The following is an 18,399-nucleotide window of genomic DNA, read 5'->3' on the forward strand; positions in this document are numbered from 1 at the left end:
ATAGACGTACAGAAAAAGCACGTAGACAGGAAGAGAAGAGTAAAGAGAATTCAAATGAAGTTCGAGAAAATCTATTAATTGAAGAAGGTACACGAGTGAAATCAGAACAAGTAGATAGACAAAGAAATGCCCTTATGAAGGGTATGTATCCCCTTCTGGCCGAGGGATTACCTAAGGCTACTGCGGGGATACCAAAAGACTTGCCACCCCCATTGTTTCCAATAAAGGTACATCCTAAAGGGCATCCTAGAACCGCAGAAGATGTTTTTCTTTCCTCATATTTAGATGACGCAGCTCCCGAGTATGCTAACCCCGCCCCACATAGACCGTCGGCCGGGGAGGTTCAACGCCAAGATCCTGTATCTGTATCTTTACAACAACAAATCCTGACACAAGTTCCGGCAAGCACATCTGTTTCCACATCTGGTCCTACAGCTACTTCTATAGCTGTGCCCACACCTATAGTTGCTGTATCGCGTTCAACGAATCCTTTCACGCCCGATACCCCAGACGGGGCTACCGGAGGTGCCACCAATATTTTTTCTACGCCACCCAGAATAAATAAACTTACTTTTCAAGAGTCAGCACATCCACGTACCCCCAAACTCATAAATGCCCGCACGCTTAAGGAACTTCTTATAGATTGTAGATATGACCCTGTGCCCGGAAAAGAGGACGAAATGATCATGGCATCATTACGTATCCGACGAGCCGCGGTGTATTTAGGGAAGTTACCAGGAATGACTATGCATCTAGATAATATATACCATTTTGTACAAACAGGGCGAGATTCTTAATGTATTAACAGAGCTATGGAATACCAGAAAGTGGAGATACAAGGGGAACTGTTACGTTTCCTCATAAATTGTGTGATCAGAAATCAAGACCGACCGGGGGTAGATCCGGAAGCAATGCAAATTCTTACCAGATGGAGCCAGAATATATCAGAAGGGAGACATGATAAGCAAAACTGTATAATAGCCATGTGCCGAAAGATCCGTAAAGAAATAGAACGCCTACACGAAGAGAGATTAGCGGTAGACCAGTTCGAACAACGCGAGGAGGAAGGATCAGGACTGCCCACAGGACAGTCAGACACCATAGCCTATGTAGGTAGAGGAAGATCTTGTAATAGTACTAGATGTCTTACTGACCCGATACGTCCGATATGTCTAGACAATAACAGGAATTTCCAAACACCTATAATAAATATAAGGTCCCCCGAGCATTCGTTCCAAGCCGCTGACAAATTACTGCGAGAACGAAGGGGTTATCATTTTCTCGATTCTATGGATGAACAAGAATTAGCCAGGTCAGCCGTTCATTGGGTTGACAGTCCCGGAAAGTATGATGATGATACAGTAGCACACACATTTTTGAATCTCACCCCAGATGAACAGCGTTTAGCTGGGATTTATATGATTCAACAACTTCTTATACTATATAAAAGCCAACATTCAGATCCTGGTCCCTTACCTGACATATTGACTGAATTACTCACGAATAGATGGAGAGGTTCAGGTACTAAGCTAATTAAAGAAATACTAGAATCAAGAAAGCAGTACATTCTTTTTGTATGCCCAGAGCATGACTCACTGCCCATCAAGGAAAGAACGACGTATTACATGGATAGACAGAATCCCTTACGAGAAGTACACCCAATAAAGGGCGAGGACAATCAGTTTAAACGTGTATTTGTATATACGCCCATATCGAAAATAGAATTGTTAGAAATGAAGAAAGTGGTACCCAGTCATGACAAAGACCCAGCGGGTTTCCACCGAGAAATTAAAGACATGTTACTCATGGGAGAGTATACCTATCCCGACATTGTGACAATATTAAAAGTATTGATGCCTGCTGGCATTTATGAAAAACTCAAGGAAAAAGAGTGGGAGGTGGGAGACCAAAAGATAGACTGGACAGCATTAGAAAATGAAGAAAAGGCCCGAGGTCCAGGTTCGGGACTTGGGGACAAAACTAAAGCACTACCAGGTTTACTAGTACAGGTACTGCCACGTTTATTAACTACGAAAAAGGAAGACTGGGGTGCAATCTCAGCCTGTAAACAAAAGCAAGATGAAGACACTAGTGATTTCTATGCCCGATTTGAAAAATGTTTTGGTATAAATAGTGGCATAAAAGCAAGTAGCGAGTCATACCCACATCTGTTTGTGACAAAATTAGTTGAAAATTCCTTGCCCCAAGTGAAGAATAGAGTATTAAAATTCGAGAGTACCTGGCAAGGTAATACCCCATCACAAATGTTACAAATGTTACAGTATCATCACAATAGAATTAGAGAGGAACAAGATCATGAACAAAGACGCATGAAAGACACGAAAATGAAAATGCTAGTCTCCCAGACAGTTCCAGCTGAAGGACATAAAAAGGGTACGACACATTCCGGTGATTCAGCAGGACCTGTAAAAGGGACATGCAACTACTGTAAACAACCAGGTCATTATATACACGATTGTCCAGTCCTGAAGCGTAATATCGCCACAGGTATTACAAAAGAAAGACCACGGCCACTTAGACAGGATCAGAATGAACAAGGAGCCCCGCAGCATGCACAGTCCATGCCAGCTCCACAACAGTCTATACAGTTTGTGCCAGCTGCACCAGCGCTGCCTGTTGCTGCCACACAAACCACGACACGACAGCTGTACCAGACCGCACAGTATGACTATCCTGATTATCAACGATATGCATGAAACAGCCTAGAGAGGGAAGTTGACTTACCCCTTATCGAGGTCCCTGTAGACCAAGAAGGACCTTATGTACATAGTGAATTATTAGGCCAAGATAGAAAATTTTTACTCGATACAGGGGCAAGTCGAACAACCATAAAACGTAGTGAAGTTCCAGGGGCACCCCTCTCAGGCTCACAGAATATTTCCCTTGGTTTTTCAGGAAAACCTATTGTTAATGAAGTATCACAGCCTCTTCCACTTACGATAGGACCCTTGACCAGAACTACAGATTTATTGCTTACTAAATCATGTCCAGAAAACTTGTTAGGTATAAAAACACTGAAAGCTCTAGGAGCTATAATATGTTGTTCTCTGGAAGGAGTAAGATTGTTTTTACGTGATTTCAAAGGTCACTATGTGTCTCGAGACATGGATCCCCGACTGCAGACTTTACCTACACATCTGTGGGCACAAGGCCCTACTGATGTTGGTTGCATGAATATTACACCATATCGAGTTACACTAAAGGCAGGAGAGGTACTACCACGAATGCGACAATACAAGTTACCACCAGATGCTGTAGTGGCTTTACTACAAATCATTGACGAGCTCATTGCCCAAGGAGTGGTTGTGGAAACAGTCTCCAATGTATGTAATTCACCGATAATTCCGATTCTTAAACGAACAGATCCGAAGGCCCCGCCAGTATATCGATTGGTTATTGATCTGCGCGAATTGAACAAATGCATTGTGCCACAATTTCCCGTGGTCCCAGATATCTCGTCATTACTGACAGCTATTGATTCCGAAGCAACATTCTTTACTGTAATTGATCTCAAAAATGCCTTTTTCAGCGTCCCTATAGATCCGGAAAGCCAATACTTGTTCGGATTTAGTTTAAATGGACGTAGCTTTAAATTCTCACGCGCACCTCAAGGATTTACAGAAAGCCCCAGCATCTATAGCCAAGCACTGAAACGAGAACTCGACAGTATCCACATGCCAGTAAACACTGCCCTGCTTCAATATGTCGATGATCTGCTGATCACCGCTAGAAGCGAACCTGAATGTGAAAAAGCATCACTGACAGTTTTACAATTTCTAGCCGAAAAGGGGCACAAGGTGTCCCCTTCTAAGCTGCAATTCTGTGTCCAGCGAGTTGTTTATCTTGGACACTCGCTGTCCAAGGAGGGAAGGCAGCTTACACCCGACCGCATTCAGTTAATAGCTAACATGCCAATACCCAAGACACAAAAGGAGGTGCGGGCTTTTATAGGCCTCACTTCATATTGTAGGCAGTGGATCCCTCAGTATGCATTTCTAGCAAAACCACTCATTCAGTTGACAACACAGGAGGCAGCCACATCGACTGTTCTCCCTTGGACTCAGGAACATACACAAGCTTTTGAAAGCTTAAAGAAAGCTTTATGTCAAGCACCGGTTTTAGCAACACCATGTTACAATAAACAGTTTACACTCTTTGTTACAGAACGCGAAGGTACTGCCTTGTCAGTACTCACACAGGAACAGGCAGGATCCCACAAACCATGTGCTTATTTTTCTAGTACCTTAGATCCCGTAGCTCAGGCTTTGCCTGCATGCCTAAAATCGGTGGCAGCAACAGCTTTAGCAATCAGACAAAGCGATGCCATAGTGTTAGGACATCCATTGACAGTTCAAGTACCACATGCAGTAGAGGTTCTTTTGAATCGAACGCAAACACAACATTTAACTATAGCGCGACTTACAGGGTATGAATTAACATTGTTCCAACCACATATAGAAATCAGACGTTGTAACACATTGAATCCTGCCACACTTTTACCCGTAATTGGAACAGACCCACTAGCGCATGACTGTATTGACGTTATTACAATCACGACGAAACCCAGACAAGACTTGACAGATGTCCCATTGTCAGACCCAGACCTGACGTTGTATGTAGATGGTTCATGTATGAGAACAAGTACAGGAGAGTTAGTGGCCGCTTACGCAGTCACAACAGACACTGAAATCATTGAAACAAATTGCATAAATACCTTGTCCGCTCAAGCAGCAGAGCTCGTCGCTCTGACACAAGCCTGTATTCAAGCCACAAATAAAAAAGTCAACATATACACTGATTCACGTTATGCATTCGGAGTTGTACATGACTTCGGCGTGCTGTGGCGAGAGAGAGGTTATTTAACTCCTCACGGTGCCCACATTCAGCACGGATCCCTCATTCATGCTCTGTTAGATGCAATACATTTACCCACTGCAATATCAATTATGAAATGTAAAGCTCATACGAAAGTTACTGATATCATTTCTCAAGGCAATGATCTAGCTGACAGAACAGCTAAACAGACTGCTCAAACTCAAACATCCGACATGACAAAGACAATAGTCCCGACGCCAACACATTGTATGACGATTAAAGATCCCGCTCTTGATGTAATTGACATACAGACGCATGCTACACCAGACGAAATAAAGAAATGGACTGAATTAGGAGGGATTCAAACGGACCAAGGATGGATGACGAAGGAAAAATCTGTGTGGTTCCTTCCTGATTCAATGGTCCAAGTTATTATTAACACTATACATAGTCCAGCGCATCTAGGAGAAAAAGCTATGCTAGACAGCATCCAACACATTTGGTTCAATAAACATTTACGAGCAGCAGCCAAGCAAAAAGTTCGTACCTGTATGATCTGTTGTCAGTTCAACCCAGGAAAAAGCGTTCCCGTAGAACAGGGTGGATTTCAGTCTCCTGATCACCCTTTTGAAGTGCTCCAGATGGATTATATCCAGATGGAACGATGTCGAGGATTCAAATATGTTCTCGTAGTTGTCTGTGCTCTTTCCCGTTGGACAGAGGCATACCCGGTTTCAGATTACACTGCCCCGACTACTGCCAAACAGTTAGTTCGAGAATTCTTCCCACGATACGGTTTACCACGTGCTGTCTACTCAGATAACGGCCAGCCGTTCTCATCCGAACTAATGAAACACGTTTCACTTTTGTTAGGCTATCAGTGGAAATTCCACTGTGTCCGACACCCCGAGGCAGCAGGTCTCGTAGAAAGACATAATCAGATTCTGAAAATCAGATTGTCCAAGATATGCAGAGAGAAGGGTGTCGACTGGGTAGTAGCCTTACCAGTTGCACTCTTTTACATGAGAATGGTAGCACACTCTCGAACAGGGCTATCTCCGTATGAGGTGATCTTTGGCAGACCACCAAATATGTGGGGGACGCCTATACCACGTAAAATAACTGATATTGACTGTAATATGCTGACAGATTACCTGGCTTCCTTGATGTCTGCACTACAATCTTGTCGTTCACAGGTAGCTGCAGCCTTTCCTGACAACACTGAGGTGAAACCCCATGACGTAATTCCAGGGGATCTCGTTTTAGTGAGGAACTTTGATCGAAAGACTCAGCTGGATCCTAGGTGGAAGTCGCCGCAATTGGTCCTGCTCACCACAAGGACAGCCGTGAAGATCGAGGGCAGAAAAGGCTGGATACATTCAAGTCATATCAAGAAATTTCATGGACTACCATCGGACGTAAACACCACACCTCGTGTGTCTTCACCCATTGACTCAAAACTTCCTTTTATTGAAACCAGTAGTCACGAACAATATAAACTAAAACTCAGATCTAACCGGTCGGGAAATTTGATTGTTTAAGTCCTCTCCAAGGTGAAGCGGTTGAATTTGTCCCTGACATGTATCCCTTAGATCTGAATAGAGAAAACACCCGAAAAATTTTGAAACGACATGCATACTGTAAATCACTGCGTAGTCATTGCACAGTGACGTTATTAATTTTGTTTTTCCTAAGTCTTTTAATAATTACTGCAAGTATATTGTTGCACATATATTATCCTATTTCTAGACATGTTTATAATGTTACTGCTGAACATTCTTTTAGTGAATTACCTCCGCATGAGTTGTCTTATAGATTTGCGCTGCGCAATAACACGTTTATTAGTATGTTACATCGTTCCCATCAGGTTAGCAATGCTACAAATTGTTGGATATGTGGCCGACTCCCTCCCTATCAGAATTATAAAGGAATTCTACCTCTTTTTCCATACCCATTCACACACAACGGCTCCTGTGGAGCATGGTTTAGTTTAATTAATTCCCTAGATTCAAATTCTGCAGTTTATCAAGACAACTGGGTATGGGGAAATTTAAACTTAGTTTTACTTAAAGTCTGCTACCCTAACAAGAAGGGACTTCCCAAGAGAACAGGAACTGATCTAGAAAATGAAGTATATGGATTAGGTAATTTTACGCTTAATCTTATGATCCTAAATGTCGAATCCGAAGCTACTCCAATTTTGCCCGCCATGTCAGTATTTCCAGTAAAAGGTGAATTATGTGTAAGAAAGAATGGTTCCATACATATGGGCCATAGTAGATGCATCACTGTAATAGAATTCAGTGATCAAGGCAAGTCGACATTTAGAGCTTCCCGCCATTCCTATTTTATATGTGGTCAGACGGCATATGTACGTTTGCCTCTAGATTGGGATGGTACCTGCTACATTGGATTTCTTTTGCCACCTGTTTTCCTAGCTCCTCCCGATTATCACAGAAATACTCATTTAGTACACAATAGAGAAAGGAGAGATCTCCCAATTGTCGATTACACTGAAACAGCATGGGAAAAATACACAGATTTCAATAAAGGTCTCTTTCCCTATATAGGTATCGTTACTAATAGTAAGCTGATACGTAGATTAACTAGAACCCTTGAAGCAGTAGTGAACGAAACTATTTCCGCCTTAGGCAATCTAACAGAAGAACAGTCTGCTATGCGGATTGTTGAGCTTCAAAATCGTCTTGTCCTTGACGTCATCCTGGCCGATAGGGGCGGAGCTTGTAGGGTCATCGGATCAAGTTGTTGCATTTTCATACCAGAAAATTCGCCATCTGTATATAAAGCCATAACTCGCCTTCATAAGATTGTAAGCCAGATACACCAGAATCCAGGCATCTGGACTTGGTCCGGTTGGTTTTGGAATGTATTATCTACCTTTGGATGGAAGGTCCTATCCTTCCTAGGTATTGGCTTCCTCATACTATTCAGTTGCTGTCTATGCCTACAATGTGGACCAGCGATTTGTGGTCTGTGTGCCACATCGTGTGTCCCATCACCAAGATTTCATTTGTCCCAGAAGAAAAAAGAAGAACAAATGATGCTATATGAACAGATCAATGGATTGATGAAGATTGATATCTCTTGACGGGCAAGTAGGGGACAAGGAGGGAATGTGGAAATATGGATTTTTCTGATCAGTTATGTCCCCTATCTTGGACCCCAACGGTTTCATGTATGAATCACAAGTACATGTATGTTCCCTCCAGTTCCAGTTATGAAGACGCAAACACATGTGCGTCCACCGTCAACATGTCCTCTTTCAGATCCGCCATGAATAGGCCGGATATTCCATTCCTAAGTATAAAAGGCCACCGGCTTTATATGGTTCACTTATGCCATTTTACAGTCCAGGCAAGTAGGCCCTGATTCTGTCATCAAGCTTTTCTTGCTTTCTGCCTCTGAAGCTCCAGTTTGAGCCTGCATCTGTGACCATGAACTTTGTCTCATTCCCTGCGCGGCTCACGAAGCCTGACATCAGCCTGTTGCCTGCCAAGAAACTGTATTTCACCTTCGAAATTATCTGCTCCGCTCCCTGCCCAATGCATTCCTGTCTAGTAGTTTAAGTAAACATTCTTCCAGCTACCGAGCAAAGGCCCGGTTTCTCTGTCTTTATGCAAGTAATTCATAGCCCTGTTACTATGGAAGATTCCTGCCCTCGCATCTAGTGTAGACACTTAGACGCTTGTACACGCACTAACAGTCAGTATAGTCAGTATAGAATAAGATTCTACTCTAAGAGACCTCTCTTTTGGATAACATAGTTCTTTAAACATAGGATGTTAGATATGATTTGGGATTAGGTTGACTTGACCCTCCAGACTTCTGTCGCCACATGTAGAGTTAAATGTCAAGTCCCCTTCACCCCCTAGTTGCACGTCAATCATACGTCATGCTGCTGCGCGCGCATCTCTGCCAAGTATTTCTGCTGACATTGCGAAATTATTTCATAGGTCCACCCATATGTGACATCACAACCAATGACGTTTCCTTGTTACTCCCACTTACGCCTCCTTCAGCTACGCATGTGAAATGTTATCTTTGCTATCAATTGTTACGCCTCTTGCCTTTGCCTCACTGTAATGCCTATTGTATAAAAGTGATTAATTATCAATAATGTATGTACTTCACTTCCTGAACCTTCGTGGTGATGGAACTTGGAGCAACCGATTCGAATCGTCCATTGGAATAAAGCCCATTCTGAACCTCTAATACCACGGATTCTGCCTCTTATTTATTGAGCTATCTTTATTATGTTCTGTATCAAATTAAGTCCCGGTAATTAAATTATTTACCACAGTGACTATGTGTGTGAGTAACTCTATGGATGAGTGGCATTGTGTAACAGGATGTATAGGTGTATGAGTACATATGATGAGTGAGTACATGTATGAGTGACTGTATAGGACTGTTGGTGAATGAGTGGATGTATATGTGGATCTTAGAATTACTGAAGAGGTTGTTGTAACTGGTATTGGTATGTCCATTGTTTTGAAAAGTTTAGTCTCAATTTTTGAATGTGTGTATCAAAGGTTATATTAGGGTGAGAGGAGGTCTGCCACTCTATCACAAGGATGATGTCATCAGTGATGTCATCAGTGATGTCATTTGAGATGTCATCAGTGATGTCATGAGTGATGTCACTGGCCATGTCATGAGTGATGTTATATGTGACGTCATCAGCAGTGCATTGCGGGCGCGCGAGTTATAGTTAGCTGAACTAACTATAACGAGGGAATTTCAATGGTTTTGTACAAGTGAAAAGTCCAGCTAACTATAACACCCCTGAAACCTATGGTTTTTTCAGTGAATTTCTGAGGTTTTTTAAATGCTAATTCCTAATTATAATGTGCCTGAAACCTATGTTTTTTTCTGTGAATTTCAAAGGTTTTTTAAATGCTAATTTCTATCTATGCCTACAGAGATAGGACATGTGAAGAAAGAAGAAAAAATGCACAGAAAGAAAAAAAAGAAGTGCAGAAAGAAGCAACAGAAGTCCTCAAAGACGAAGAAAAGTGCAGGAAGAAGGATAACGTGCAGAAAGAACAAAAAGAAGAGCAGAAAGAAGCTTTGTTGCAAAATCATCCTGTACCCTCAACTTTTTCAGACGGATACTGGTGGTAACTGAGTCTGACTAACCAGTCCTAGAGCCAGTGCTATGTTAAAAGACACTTAGAATACAGTGAAAACACCTACATACACTAGGGAACATTATGCGTTGGGGTCCCCCTGTGATTAGCATGACCTCCTCTGTAAGCCCCTAGTATATAATAGGGCAGGGGGATTAAAACTACCTCTTAAAACAGGCCACAGGGCGTTTTTGCACATGTTAACTCAGGCCCTGTCCCCTCCCTTCACCACTGTGTAAACACGCCCTGTGTCCGTTTTTAGTTGGGAGATTAAGTTCATTTGAATCCTGAGGGTCCCTAGGGTCCAACTAGCCCACTAGGTACCTCCAATAAGTGCCACAGAGCTGCGTTGCAGAGAGGTGTAAAAAGTGGCACGGCCTGGACCACCTCTCTGCAATGCAGCTCAGTGGCGCTTACTGGAAGCACTTGGTGGGCTAGTTAGCCCCCAGGGGCCCTCAGTATTGAAGGAAAATTAAATCTCCAATTTAAAACGTGCCATAGTGCGTGTTTGCACATGTCACCTCAGGCCCCGTCCCCTCCCTTCACCACTGTGTAAACGCGCCCTGTGGCTGTTCTAAGTTGAGAGATTAAGTCCCCTTGAATCCTAAGGGTCCCTAGGGTCAAACTAGACCACTAGGTACCTCCAGTAAGCGCCACAGAGCTACGTTGCAGAGAGGTGTAAAAAGGGGCTTGGCCTCAGAACACCTGTCTGCAGCGCAGCTCCCTGGCGCATACTGGAGATGCCTGTTGGGCTCGTTGGCCCTCAGGGACCCTCAGTATGGAAGAGGAATTAATTCCCCAACTTACAACTCGCCAGGGGGCGCGTTTGCAGAGTGCTGCAAGGAGGGGGCGTGGCCTCCGGCAAGATGCCAGTCTTTTATTTATTTTAATTTTTTAAGAAGGGGGGCTGTGTGGTTCCCCTTCTTATTCTAATTTATTGGCCCTGATGACCCCATCCCCCAGGGCCTGTCTCCTGATTATATTTTTTTGACCCCAATCCCCAGGGCCGGCCACTGTTTTTTATTATTTTTAAAAATATATATATTTATAGACACATCTAGGACATGCTGGACAAACCGTACGTACCTATCACCATGACGATTTGCGTGATATTCATTAAAAGGCGACTATGCATACAATGAATCCACGTGGAATGTATTTACACCACTAGTGAAGCTCTGACATGTCTGATGCCCTACCGTGCCTAATCCCGGTAGACACCCTTGTCGTTTATTTATACAAACATGGGTAGCTTTTGACGGGCTCATTTAATACACATGCACACCAAGCCATTCAAAGGGGATTCGACAAAAATTCGACCAAAACTATGCAAGAAACCCCCCTCACGGTTAATAACACACACATCCACTACCGGATGTGTAATACTTTTTATTTTACTCTCTGGAAAGGGGACGAACATCACTTGAGAGTCACAGCGCGCTCCTGGCAGAGCCCAATGCTGTGTTACACCCACCATTGCCTGCTGAGTGCCACACACCTCTGTGTTGTATTCCACTAGCTAGTGCATATGCTATGACACTCTCTAGCCCATGTGCACAGTAACACCACCTCGTGAATATGTCATGCCACACTTGTCTTCGCACGGGTTATATTGCCCCATCTAACGTGCCTTCCTCGATGCCTATGTTATAACGCATAGTGCTATGCCATACATATTACAATCTGGGATCCATATCTTTGTCACAGTGCATATGCAACGTTACACTCCCCAGCACATATTTTATATTACAACTTTAGAGACTAGTTAGGTTACACAACACTGCCCTGTGCATATTACACTCCAAGGTGCATATCGCGCTAGTGCCTGTGCTATCTCGCGCTCTCCAATGAATCTGTCATTGCGCACAATGTATTGCATATTATATTTCACGCCCGGTTCATCTTATATCACACTTTTTGGTGCATAGTTTATACCATACACTATATCTAGTTTTCATTTTCAATCGTGCTCTCAGGACTATGTTCTATATAACACTGTGTTCACCTACCCTTTTCACGGGCATTACATTTTGCGATAGGGGGTGGAGGGTCAGGGGGTGTTTCTGCCAAGTGAGCCCGGAGTCACAGTCACAAACGTCCTCTTCTTCCTGAATAAAAGTGAGATTATGCTGCATACTTGTTCATATTTTAAGTAGTTCGCACAGACACACGTTTTAAAAACAATAAAGTTCCTAATACCCGCCTTCTCTGAACAGTTAGCTTGCTGCCCCATCCCCCTCCTCCCTATCCTCTGTTGTGTGAATCCATGGACTAGCCTCCTCCCTCCTGCCATGCATGGTCTGATGTGCTGCCACTGCCCTCAATTTAGTATGCTGTACCAGTCCACTCCTCCTGCCCCCCATTGCCCAATACTATGCCCCATCATTGACCTCCTGCTTAAACTCTGTGCTTAGCTTGCTGCCCCTATTCTCCTTCCCCCTGCCCTCCGATGTCTTTGTGCATGCCCCTGCTCCATCCTTTTTGCCCACCATGTTCCATGGACCTGCCACTCCTATCTACTCTGAGTGTTCTGTTGAGCTGCCACTCCCCTCCCACCTGCCTAGCATTGTCAGATGACTGTAACCTGTCCCTGCAACCTCCACCCTGCCTGTCCACATGCCATGCCCCTATCCTCTTCCTCCTGTCCTACATGGTCCATTGTACTGCCACACCCTTCTGCCCTCCTTGGTCTGTTGTGCTGCAACTGCTCCTCCTGCCTGCCCCGTGCGGTCTGTTGTGAGGCCCCTTCCCCTGAACTTTCTTGTCTGTGCACAGGTCCTGACCCTCCCTTCTATCCTCCATCATCCTTTGTGCATGCCCCTGCACCCTCCTTCTTGCCCATCATAGCCATTGTGCTGCCACTAACCCTCCCACTTGCCATGCATGGTCTTCTGTGGTGCCATGGCCCCTCCCACCTTCCCTGTGTGGTCAGTTAGCTGCCCCTGAACCCCTCCCACCTTCCCTCCATGGTCTGTGTGTATGCCATCACAGTCTCACTGTTGCTCTTCATGGTGTGTCTTGCTTCTCGTACCCATCCTGCCTGACCTCCATGGCTATCTTGCTGCTCCTGCCCTGCCCCCTTGCCCCCAGCCCTCTGTTTACATGTGCAGACCCCTACTCCCTCCCTCCTGGCTTGTCTGTTCCATTGTAATGCCCCTGATACGTCCCTCCTGCCCTTTATGGTCTGTTATGCTGCAGCTTTCTCTCCTGTCTGTCCATTATGATCAGCTAGCTACCATTGCCTCTTGCCCCTCTGTTCTCTGTTGTCCATGTGCATGGTGCTGTCCCCTCCCTCTTGCTTTCTATGGATTGTTGTGCTGCACTCCCATCCCACATGCCCTGTGTGGTGTATTGTGCTGCTGCAAACCCTGATGCCTGCCCTGCAGGGTCAGTTTGGTGCACCTCTCCATGTCCCTCCTGTCCTCTGTTATCCAAGTCCATGTCCCTACCCCATTTCCTTCCATGATCCAATGTACCATATTTGCGAACATTTTGAACTTGGTAAGAGGGAGATTTTGAAAAAAAACTGGGGTATTGATTTTCCCCTTTGAGTTACATTGAAAAAGAGGAGATTGTAGACAGGAGACAGATCAAATAAAGCCCATTTGAGCTTAAAAACATTGGACTTTTCCCTGCTGAATCGGGTCTGTTGGCATGTATGGTTGTACTACCATTGCCTCTTCCTTCTGCCCACAATGGTCTATTACATTGCCACAGCCTCTCTTGCAAGTCCTGTATTGTTGGTTTGTTGCCCCTGCCCCCCTTTCCACTGCCCTGCATAGTCTGTTGTGCTGCCACGGCCCTTCCTGCCTGCTCAGTGTGGTTAAATTGTTGCCTTTGCACCCTCCTACCTGCCTTCAATTTTCAGAGTCCGTGCCCCTGGCCTCTGCCTCTCAACAGTATCCTAATGAACAACTAGATTGCTAACATTCTATATTTATTACAAAAGTGTGGAACGCCTGACGTCATCTTGATGTAATCAAAACTGTAATACCTAGAGCATTTCCTTTAGAAATTACATACATGAGAGGGTCTTATTGGCATCAAAATTATGGTTAGTGCTCTAAAAGACTAAAATAAGGACATATTTTCTGAGTTTTCAAATAGCGACAAAGCACTTTTAAATTATTTGTTACCTTTATGTTTTTTTATCCAGTTGACCACTTGATTAAATGTTGCACTTAGGGGAGAGGATGTGGTGTTACTTCCAGAACTGCAGACTTTGTAACTGGGGAACCAGGTTGGAGTTTCTGCTTCAGCTCGACATTCTGTGATTCTGGTCAAATCACTTAGTCTCCCCATGTCTACAACCAAAATTAATTTGTTCTTGTGTGATGTAACCAATGCTCATGTAAAGCACTCCAATACCTGACAAGTCTGCACTATATAACACTGCAAAAACACAAAATAATAAATGTTTTGCACACTTCTGTCATTGGGCTATATTTGGGATACATCTGGGTGATTTTGGGCTACATTTGGGCTCTTTTGTCTCCGGTGGCCATCTTGGGAGATTTATTTGTTATGAAGTTTCCTAATTTCCTCATGTACTGCAGTCTCCTCAGTAGGAAATGCTTTCAGTTTTTTACTTTCATTCCATCATGAAGGTATTCAGATATGTCACATATTTGCCATAAATTCTGAATGTTAGCACTCTAGTTGCTCATTAGATCACTGTAGTAAAACTACTGTTCACCATGGAAGTCTGCTCCTGGTATTAAAAGTGCATGTTTCAGTCTGCATGTCAGAATTTTTTTATGAAATAGAAGAGGATTTGAGAAGTCACTCAAAATGTGCCCTCATTTTCTTTCTTCAGCATTAATCATAATTTCTATGGCAAAATGAACCCCCTCATTGTGTTCCTTTTTAAATTAAATGTTTTAAGTGTTACCAGTTTATTCCAATCAAGATGGCTTCAGGTGTGCCATACTTTTGTCATAATGAAGACAGTAAGCGCTCTAGTTGTTTTTAAGAACACTCTGGGACATTCTGTCATTGGGCTATACTTGGGCTACATCTGGGTGATATTTGGGCTACATTTGGGCTCTTTTGTCTCTGGTGGCCATCTTGGGAGACTTATTTGTTATGAAGTTTCCTAATTTCCTCATTTACTGCAGTCTCCTCGGTAGGAAATACTTTCAGTTTTTTACTTTGATTCCATCAAGAAGGCATTCAGATGTGTCACACATTTGCCATAAACTCAGAATGTTAGCACTCTTTTTGCTCATTAGATCACTGTAGTAAAGCTACTGCTCACCAGGGAAAACTGCTGCTGGTATTGAAAGTGCATGTTTCAGTCTGCATGTCAGAATTTTTTTAATGAAATAGAAGAGGATTTGAGAAGTCACTCAAAATGTGCCCTAGTTTTTCTTTCTGCAGCACTAATCATACTTTTTATGGAAAAATGAACCCCCTCATTTTGTTCCTTTTTAAATTAAATGTTTTAAGAGTTACCACTTTAATCCAAGCAAGATGGCTTCAGGTGTGCCATACGTTTATCATAAGTAGGACTGTTAGCGCTCTAGTTGTTCTTTGGAACACTCTGGGAAGCTGCAGTAGAACACAAAGGAATCAACTGACAGTCTCTGCCCTTGTTGGATGTACATGTTTTACTGAGAATGTCAGACTTCATTCTCACATGACTGAGAAAGATAATGTGAATTTACAGAAAATAAGCTCTCAGTTTAGCTTATAGATCACCTTCCAAACCTCTGTGGGAAAAGCATGAGAAAATATTTTTCTCTCAATCATGATATCCCAGCAGAAGGCTTTTTCACATGGTGAAATCACCTTAGAACATACCACAATTCCTAAAATGAGTATGGTACCATCAACAAATGATTTATAATGTAACTAAAGTCTTAAAACCTTCTATTAACTGCAATGCTTTTTAATGAGGTGCTATCATGTATATTGGTCCCAAGATGGCTGCCAACACTTCTTGGATGAAGTGCTGACAGCCAATCAGATCTCAGGATGAGATGTGTGGTTAGGCTCCGCCCACATATATATATGATTTTACTTTTGATTTTCTCAGGAACTACTGAACAGATTGACACCAGACCTGCAAAAGGCACTTCCCTGATCTGAGGACTACCTCTCTGCCAAATTTCAAGTAATTCTGTTCAGCCGTTCGGGCTGTACCTTGGACTAAAGGTCCCTATGGAAAAATGCATGGGGAAAACGTGTTTTGGGACCCCCCTTTTTTCTCAGCCCCCGCTTGACGAATCACCCCGAGACTTTCAGGGTAGGAGCGGAGCGGAGCGCCCCACTTATTTTGAAACTTTTACGAGGATTCGTCAACCGGCGCCAAAGTTATTCCAAATAGAATGTTGCGGATTTCCTATGGAAACAGGGTCCTAACTATAACTATCTACTGGCGACCGCCAGTAGATAATATATATATATATATATTTATCAAAGCAATCCTTCAGTGCACGTCATGCACAAAGCAGGCACAGATGGCATCAATTTACGGTGCAAAGTTTTTGGTTTTTTATTGTTGTTACAGCATGCAGCCCATGACGATATATATATTTTGAAAACAAATACCACAAAAATACAACTAAAGGAATCAACCTTCAAATAATATAATGTCGAATTTAAAAAAATAAAAATCATTGCACATAATATTAATAGAAGAGAATGTTTTCTAGCAAGCAGGCATACGTAGAACAGGTAGAGAAATGCAAACCACAGGAAAATATGATTCCTATTGGTGAAAGAAAGCTATTGCTGGGTTGAAATTACTGAAACTTGAAGGCACAGTCTAAACACAAAAGGATCATTTAAAAAAAGGATAAAGGATAAAGAATAGAAAGAAAGAAAGAAAGAAAGAAAGAAAGAAAGAAAGAAAGAAAGAAAGAAAAGCATTGGCAAAGTAAAGTATTGGCCGAAAAGCCTGATGCTGAACTGTACATCTTTTTATTCAGATGTACACAATGTGTTGAGGCAGAATGCCATCACTCACAGTGCAAGAGAGTCAACGGTTGAAGTGGGCTGGTCCATTGCCTCTTGCTGTACGCTGTGCTGGGCAGAAACAACACGTGAAAGACAGCTGAACAGACCTATGGATGAAGAGGGATGACCCAAAGCCCATTTATGCATGTATTTATGCATTTTTTTTATTTATTTTTTGCCATTACGTTCGCCAGGCACACACTGAACTTCTCTCTTGGTGTTGTGCCGGTAATTTCCCCAGTAAGGCTTCCTGTTGTGTTCCCCTGCCCTGAGTGCCCACTGCGAGTCCCTGGTATCTTGGTTTTGGATTTTGACCCCAGCCTCACACTCATCTAGTGTGTATGAAAAGGCCTAGACCAGTCCTTTGACAAGAGTACTCTGTGTGGTGCATGCATGTGTAGAAATGAACCAGAGTTATGGCGGCCTATGGGTTCCATTTTTTAAGCCCCTGGCCTGTTGGTATGCACAAGATGGAGATGAGGTTGTTTTCCCAGACACCGGAAGGGTATTGCTGACATTCCTGAAGCTGGAGGAAGAGATCTAGAGACTGCAGTGGGGAAGGAGGTGGCAGGGCTGCTTTAGAAATTCAGGGCCTCATTTACACTATATTGATTCACAGCAGCGCAGCAAGGCTTCCTGCTGGGCTGCTGTGCATCAAAAGAAAAAGGCAGGAATGCGCCCTATCTACGAGATACAGTGCAGTGCCTGTCCTTTTCTCCACACTGGTGCACAACGGGCTGCCATGAATCAACACAGGCACCCTTGCACCGTGTGCTGTGTTGTTTTTATGCAGGATGGGACACTTTCCAGTACAAAAACAATCACAAGAGGTGTTTTCATCTTTCAATGTGTGCAGCAGAATGCAGCACACATGGAAAAAGGAGAAATAAAGGTATTTCTTCTCCTCGTTTACCTACAGCAACACCCATGGAACGCTCCTTTCATGCAGAGTAATGCGTGAAAGGGGGCTATATTAACAAGGCCATGAAAAGACACACAGGCCGGCTTTATGTGGCCTTGTAAATATGGGCAGGCACGCTGCGCCACCAGTATGTCGAAAAAAGTGATGTTCTGGTGGTGCAATGGGCTTAATAAAAAGCCCCGCAATTAGCTCCTTTAACTGGAAGGAGCTGCTGGTTGGTCTTCTTGTAGCATTGCCATTTGGAAAGATGATAGGGGTGAAGGGTGGGACTGCGGTCTCTGTTGTTCAGAGTGTGAAGGGTCCTTAAGGGAAGCCCAGTCTTTTGTCTCTTTCCTGATCATGGATCACTGTGGCTGTTGATAACCAAGTGCAGAAACCTCACACCTCTTTGTGCCGCTATTGTGGGTGCTCCAAACTGAAGGCGATTCAGCTGTGAAAAGCATCACTCTACACAAAGGCTGTGTCTGGAGTACAGCCTAGATAAGACACATGAAAAAAAACCTATTTCTACCAGTTCTGAGAGAGCAAACA

This window comes from Triturus cristatus, chromosome 8 (assembly GCF_964204655.1).
Source record: "Triturus cristatus chromosome 8, aTriCri1.1, whole genome shotgun sequence".
Taxonomy (NCBI): Eukaryota; Metazoa; Chordata; class Amphibia; order Caudata; family Salamandridae; genus Triturus; species Triturus cristatus.